This window comes from Canis lupus, chromosome 24, assembly GCF_011100685.1.
Source record: "Canis lupus familiaris isolate Mischka breed German Shepherd chromosome 24, alternate assembly UU_Cfam_GSD_1.0, whole genome shotgun sequence".
Lineage (NCBI taxonomy): Eukaryota > Metazoa > Chordata > Mammalia > Carnivora > Canidae > Canis > Canis lupus.
In genome coordinates, this window is record NC_049245.1 from 27,683,852 (window position 1) to 27,691,864 (window position 8,013).

An 8,013-nucleotide genomic window follows, 5' to 3' on the forward strand; every position below is an offset into this window, starting at 1 on the left:
TGCTATCCAGTGTGAGAGGGACCTGTACCAGGGCATGCATTCTGGGAGGCAATCATCACGGGGCGGGGGGTGTGTGTGGAATATTTGAGGACTGGTTACCACAGTGTGAGATGTTCCCAAGGTGGAAGCCACCAGGCTTGTTCAGAAGTTGGGAGTTTCTCAGCCATATCTGCCTGTACTTTGGGGAACATCTGTTGGCCTGTGATTGTTCATTTCCCTTTGCATTCCAGCTCCATGAGGTTAGCTAGCAAAGTGCACCTTTTTTTTGGTTACAGTTGCAGTGTGTAAGTTATCATTTTGTTGGGTATATAACAGCCAACCCTTATGCAGCAGCCACTACATGCTGCACACTGTCCTAAGAGCCATATACAAAAAAAAAAAAAAATAAGAGCCATATACATATTACCTCATTTAACCATTAAAAGGACCTATGAGGCAGAAGTTATCATAGCTCCTAGTTTACAAATGAGAAAAGCAAGACATGCAAAAGCAAAATCACTTTCCCAAGGCCACATGGTAAGCAAATGTCAAAGCAAGGGTTTGAACCAAGGCAATCTAGGGAGTATGTGCTCTTAACTGCCATACTTGACCACTGGCAGAAGGGGGCATAGGTGGCTTGGGCTGTGGGAGCTCCTATGTTCTGTGGCAGTATTTAGAGAGGGTCAGGGTCAGTGACAAGGAGCTGGGGAGCAAAGGCATGTGAGGACAAAGGAAGTGCTTGGGAAGAGACTAGCAAAGAGGCAGGAAAAGAAGCCAGAGCTGAGTGTACACTGGGAATTAGACAAGGAAGGAGAGAGTTTGGCCAAAAGCTTCACAGACCACCAAGTGGTTGAGGAGAATGAGGATGACATTGGGGCCCTTGGAGGAAGTGGTTTGGGAGAGTGGTAAGTGGCAGCCAGATTACAGTGGTCTGGAGTGTGTGGGTATGACCAGGTGTAGACCAGTCTCAAGGGAGGCTGGCTGTGACTCAAGGGGAGACACCATGGGGAGTGCGAGGAGAGAGGGAGCAAGGCCATCCCAGGGTGACGTGAGGGGTCCACAACGGACCCCAGCCTGAGCCCCTGCCTACTGCCCAGGCCAAACAGAGCACAGTCTGCCTGGCAAAGACGTGTTCTCAATCCCAGAAGGAAACCCCTGTCTAAGGGAGTGCCAAGTGAGGCCTGAAGACATAAATATTTGCTCGGCTTCTGCCCTTCTTGTTCAAATAGGACATTGCTTTGGGGATGGAGACTAGCTGCATAGCAAGGACGTGAGAAATCAGTGAGGGTGGAGGAGGGCGAAGGAGCAGCGATTGCTCTTGGGGCCACTAATGAATCCCCCAGGCTCCCGAGCTACTGGAATCCATTAGCTCATCAAAGTAGCTAAATAACACCCCTGCTTCTTTATGAGAGACATCTGTTCAAACAAAGCTAACCTTTCCCCTCCCGATCAGTCTCCACTGCACCCCTTGTGCCTGTTCTGCTCGCCTGCCTGTGGCTGAATCACTTGGATTGGGCTGCGTGGTGCCTGTCTGGATCCCCAGCTGTAACATGCTGTGTTATTTCAACAGGGTATGTTGTTATGTTAGGACCATGACCATGGGCTTCTCTGGGGCTGTGCCCTATGCGGGTTTCTTTCTGCCAGCATTTTAGAGCTTATGTGTGCTAGCTACTGTGAACTGAGTTACTGTGCGTGTGTGTGTGTGTGTGTGTGTGTGTATGCAACACCATCTTGCTGTGCAACCGTATTGTGTGATGTGTGGTATGTCACCATAAGACTTAAGTGTTTTTTTACCTTCAGTGACAATTTGTGTGCTGGGTATTGAGGTGGTACATCCCTGTGTGTGATTTGGTGGTGCGCTGTGAGATGGCTCCTCTGTGTGTGTGTGCACACCCACTATAAACCTGTCCCTGAGCCCGTATGTAGCTATATTATGCCATCTGGTCATATACAAAGGTAGTTGACAGATGTTGTGACTGTGTGTCTGAACTGGGTGTTGGGCTACAGCCGGTGAGGTCACTTTGCCACTATGAGACACTGTGTTTTAGTAGGATGCCTTATTGTGATTGCTGGCATGAACAGCAGGATCTAAATCTCTGATTTCCCTTCCCAGTAGACCAGGGGCCACCTTGAGGAGCATCTGGCCAGATGTGGCAGATGTGGATGGATGGTAGATGGGGTGGGGCACCTCTTTTCCACAACCGTTGGATATAAGTCCAAGCCCTAAATCCTAGAAAATATCAGGCAAAAAAGCAAAGGCAACATCTAAGAGGAAGCCAACCCAGTACCTGGATGAGGGAAGAGCCTTGGGACAAGTCAGGCAGTCAGGCAGTGGCCACCAAGCTGGGTGGGTGGGGGAAGATGGGAGGGCAGGACTTGAAGATTCCGCGGCTGACCAGCAAATCCCTGTTGCCACCGTATTGTAGTGGCGTTAGACTAGTGGCTGCCATGCGCGTCAGAATTGCTTGGGATATTTGTTTCAGTGCAGGTTCTGATTTAGTAGGGCTGGGCAGGGCCCTGGTGTCTACATTTTTAACAAGAATTCGGGTAGTCAGAACCACACATTCAGACTCTGTCTCACCGTGGTGTCTGAGCAGCCAGTTGTTTCCAGGAACCCTAGGACAAGATGCTGAGAACATGAGGTACAGTAAGGATCTAGAAAGGAGGAGGAGGAGGAAAGCAAGAGAAGATAAGAGGGGTGGGTGCGGGGAGAAGAGGTGGAGACCATGGCGCAGCAGGTGTCCTTGGTCCCTTCCTGTACCTCCTGAACACTCCCATTCTAGTCTGTGCCCAGTCCTATGGGTTCTTCACCTGAGCCTGTGCAGCAGGCAGCCCGAGATCCTGGGATTTAATCCCTCCAGCCCCATCATGCGTGTGTGTGCACACGCACACGCGCACACACACACACACACACACACACACACACACACCTGCCCTGCACTGAGCAGCCCTCAGCCCAGGATGCACAGGAGTGGAGAATGAAACCCCACTGTCCACAGCAAAACCTGCTCACTAACCACCTCTCCCATTTATTTGGGGGCTCTTTCCGCTTCCCATTCTCTCTTGCCTGCTGGTGCTTCCTGGAATCACTTGCCATGTAAACTGTTAGCACCCACATCCTTGTCTCAGGGTTAGCTTCTTGGAGATTTCAACCTAAGACAAGTGAAGGGAAGAAACCTTAAAACTCCTCAGCATGAAGAATCAAGGGGTGCTAGATGGAGCTGACTGACCAAGTGGAAGATGGGAGGTGAAGGGGAGTCCCAGGCTTCCTCTCCCACTGGCTGTTTTGAGACTCTCCCCTGCTTTTGGAAGGAGCCAGAGCTGCCCCCTCACACTCCCTGGGGAATGAGTAAAGGTTCTCTCAATGTACCTGCTTCCCTTCGGGTCTTTGATGTACTTGATCGATCTGATGGATCCTTGGAAATCTCTACTTCCCAAATGTTGTTTCTTTGGCCACAGGTTGTGACCCCCAGCAGTTCCACTCAAGGATAACTTGTAGGGACCCCCCTCTTAGCCCCTGGCCTGGCAGGATCTTTTGGTAGGGATCAGGCTTCTTTCCAGCTCCATCCAGATGGAATTCCTCTGCTCAGACTGCTTGGAAGCGGTGTCCACACTGTCAGATGCTGCTGCTCTTCAGTAAACCCAGCCTGTCTCCCTTGGGCAGTCCCGCCATCTGCCCTGGCAATATTCTGCAGGAATGCACTATATGAAAAAAAGACCCCCTTATGATGAGACCCAGCTGCCCAAAGGTCAGCCACTCTGAGTAGAGCCTTTGGGCTTTGTTTTGGGGTCATTGCAATGCCCAGCACTTCTTAATACACACAGTACCACTCTAGCCTTTCCTCCAGTGCTGAGAAGTGAGGGCTCGGGCTGTGACCCACAGGTCCATGAATCTTTGCTAAAAGAGCAAGTAGGTTTCCTGTGAATGCCGACCCAATGAACGACTTGCTGCCCAGGGCACCACAGTGAGACAGAGTCTGAAGCTGTGTCTGGGCTCAGAAGAGCTTGCTGATGGCATGGAGTGGGGAATGGTAGCAGGTTGTTGATGCCCTGCCCCATGTTCCCTTGGCCACCTCCAAGCGCGTGTCCAGCTCTGGTGGATGGGTTCTGGGCCTGCTAGCAGTTTCCTGTCTCTGGTGCTTGATTCACTACTCTTCTCAACCCGAGTCTTTCTCTGGTGCCATGAGTTAGTCCAACCCACTCGAAGGGCAACTGGAAGTGCTGGGGGCAACAGCCAAGGTGGGAGGGAGAGTAGCAACCCTTAGCCTATGAGGCTAGGAGTCAGTGGATCAATACTCCAGACTCCAGGGCAGCCCCGGTGGCTCAGCGGTTTAGTGAGGCCTACAGCCCAGGGCCTGATCCTGCAGACCCATGCTCCCTGCATGGAGCCTGCTTTTCCTTCAGCCTGTGTCTCGGTCTCTCTCTCTCTCTCTCTCTCTTTCTCTCTCATGAATAAATAAAATCTTAAAAAAAAATACTCCAGACTCCAGTGGGTCAATACTCCAGACTCCTCATCTGATGGAAGGACAATTCTGAGGCACATTCTACACGGTTTCTCAGTGGGTCCCCGAAGGGCTGAGCCCTAGCTGTCCACGGTGGCACCCACTTATTAATATGCCCTTCCCCTACTGGTTTTCTCCCTCCCTTGCTTCCTGGGACCACTCACAAATACTGCACCTGCTCCCAAACTTGCTTTTGGGGGAATCCCAAACTAAGACAAGCATGATGGCAAATGTGTCCACCCTCGATTTGTAAAGTGGCTATGACAGCACTTAATGGTATCAACTTCTTACCAGCACCAAGACCTGGAGCTGGGGAGGCAGACAGAGGCACACAGACCAGAGCCAGAGCCTTGGAAAGGCCCAGTGTGTTGGGGTTGGACACCTAAATAAGTAACACCAGCCACATCCTAAGCAACATGGAACAGGGGGAGCACAGAGAAGGAAGCATTTGCTTCTGCATGAAGAGGCCAGCGAAGGCTTTCTTTGGAGGAGCTAACACATGGGTTGAACCTTGAGAATAGATTATTGCCTGTGCTCCATGTCCACGATATAGTGTCAGCTCTTCTAGGAAAACGTTCCTACTATCTCCTATGTCCTCCACTGGGTCACATCCCCCTGGCATCAGTCTCTCCTGCATAGCACTCCATGGCACAGGGCTATTTGTTGGGTTATTTGACCAAACTTCTGGCTCCCCGACTAGATCAGAAGCTCCATACTTCTGGGCAGGGACTTGGCCTGGTTTGGGGGACTTGTCAATCTCCAGCATGGGGGGTACCTCTTTCCCCTCCTCTTGGCCATCACACTAGGTCTGATTTCATCATCTCCCACCTGGATGATTGTACCTGCCTCCTCACAGGTCTCCCTTCTCAAAGCCACCCTGCACAAATGCTGGTGTCGGCAGCAGTCAGTCCCCTTCTCCTGGACAATGGACTGATTCAGACCTAGAAGGAGAGGGTTGGGAAGCTCTGCTCCCACCAGCAGGACCAGAATGTATGGGCTGGGGTTATTTCTACTGCTTGAATTATTCACAGACCTCGAGTAAGTCCTGGACACCTACCCACTGAGCCACAGCCTTACCTTGAGAGTGTACAAGTTGGTAAACTGAGGCAGGTGGCCCTTCTTTTAATTCTGCAGAACCCCTGGATTTCTCCTTCTCCAGGAAGCCTCCCCCACCCCACTTGTTCCCCTTGAGCCACATTAGGTGCCCCATTGGTATGCCCTTAGCCCTGGGGCTTCCCTCTAGCATAGGTCCCACTGTGCAGTGTGTTTCATTCATTCACTGGCTCATTCAACAAATATTTATTGAGCCCCTACTATGTAAGAGGCTCTGTTTTAAAAACTAGGATACACTGGTGCACAACATAGAAAAAAACCCCCGCCTCATGGTGCTTCATTCTGATACTAAACAAGATAAACAATTTCCATGTGCAGTAGATTCGGTGATGAGAAAGCTATGGGGGAAAAAGAAATCCAAGAGAAGCAGTAGGAAGTACGGATGCCTGCAGCCAGGGTTGAAGGGTGGGGACAGGGAGGGCTGCATCCTGACATTGGGGAAAGACTGAAGGAGGAGGAGGAGGAGGCCCTGTGGATACTGGAGGAGAGGGCTGTAGGCAGAAGAGACAGCCAGGGCAAACTCCTGAGGCAGAAGAGAACCCCGGGTGACTCGGCCATCACTCTGAGTGTGATGGGAGCTGCCTGGCTTTGAGCAGGGAAGGATAGGATTGGACCTGAGTTGGAACAGCCTCATTCAGGCTTCCGTGTTGAGTGGAGACTCCAGGAGGCACAGAGACAAAAGCAGGCAGCCCAGATAGACTTTTGCAATGATCCAGCCTAAGAGATGCTGGTGGCTTGGACTGGGGTGTGGGCTTGGACACGTGGTGACCAATCTCTAGAGCACAGATTCGTTGAGAAGGAAAGTTGGCTTTCCAAATTTGCCTTCCAGGACCCTACTGGGTCTGGATCCTTGCCACAAGCCCAGCCCTTTCTTCTTTCCCCAGGGACTGCCTCCTTTGCCCCTCAGTCCTAGCCCACCCCATAAGCTTGGGTCATAGCACTGCCATTCCTCACAGACCCCTGCTGCATCCCCACCCTGGGTTGGACTTCTGGGGCCTGAGCACTGGCCCATCAGGAGGTGTCTGGTTTTGCTCCAGGCCAGCTCCTCAATCCCAGACCCTTCTCCTCTTCAGCAGCACAAAGGCTTGACCATCCTGTATATACGAAAGTCTCTCCTTTCCTCCCTACATCTGTTCCCTGCTCCAGCAGAAATACTTGCACATTCCCAAATGCAGCAGGCCTTTTCTCATCCCTGGACTTATTAGAATGCCCTTCCTCCACCCTCTTTTTTTTTAAGATTTTATTTATTCATTCATAGACACAGAGAGAGAGAGAGAGGCAGAGACACAGGCAGAGGGAGAAGCAGGCTCCATGCAGGGACCCTGATGTGGGACTCGATCCCGACACCCCAGGCTGCGGGTAGTGCCAAACTGCTGCGCCACCGGGGCTGCCCCCTCCACCCTCTTCATCAGAGTTGAATTCCCTTAGGGCCCAACCCAGGTATCACCTCTTCCAGGAACCCTTTTGAGAATGCTCTCAAGCTAGGACACACATTTCCCCCATTCTTCTGGTCACATGACTCTTTGGGGGATAACCTCTCCTCCACATTACTCTATATCTAAGCTCCCTAAAGTGAGCCCAGCTCTATGACCTTGCTCCAGAGTAGTCAATGGCTCCTTGATGCTGGATATTTAGAACACCATGTGACCTTAACCTACCATCTCTATCTTTGGGACTTGTTCTCCAGCTCCCTTTACGCCTGACATTCCCATTTCTGGACCTTGCCCTAAGATTTTTCAGGTCAGTGGCACGAAGTGGCCCAACATTCACCCAGGGCCTTCTTAGCAAGTGCCCTGTATGAGGGAGGAGCTGGACATTCAAAGCTGCAGGATGAGAACAGAGACCTGTCCATGGGAGTGAGATGAGGCTGGCACTGCCCCCGTGCTCCTAGGAGTATGGGGTCAGACAGGCCCAGGGTTGAAACTTGAACTTGCCACATCCTAGCTATGTCACCATGGACAAGCTCCTTCGATTCTCTGAGGCTTGGTTTTCTCCTTTGTAAGTGGAAATATTAATACTTGCTTTGCAGGCTTGCTGTGAGAGTCCAGTGAAATAATGAACATAAAATGCCTTAGCCCGTGCCTGGTAAAATAGTCAGAACATCACCACATTATAATAATAATTGTCATGGGACAATTCAATGAGGAAACCTCTGCCACTTTCACAGCCAGAGTAGTGACTGAGAGTGGACTCTTTGCTCACACCTGACAGTGCCTGGCTTGTGAAGATTCAGGATCCTCCAAGACCCAGCTCTGGGGGGTTTGAGACAAGTGAGGTGCAGTTTGGGGATCTGCACTGAGGAGCTGCGTCGTGGAACTCTGCAAGTGAGGAGACTGTTTTCTTCTGTGCCCCAAGATGGGACCACAGGCATCCATTCAGGCTGCAGGGTTTCTGAGGAGCATCCAGCTGCAGCCTTTCT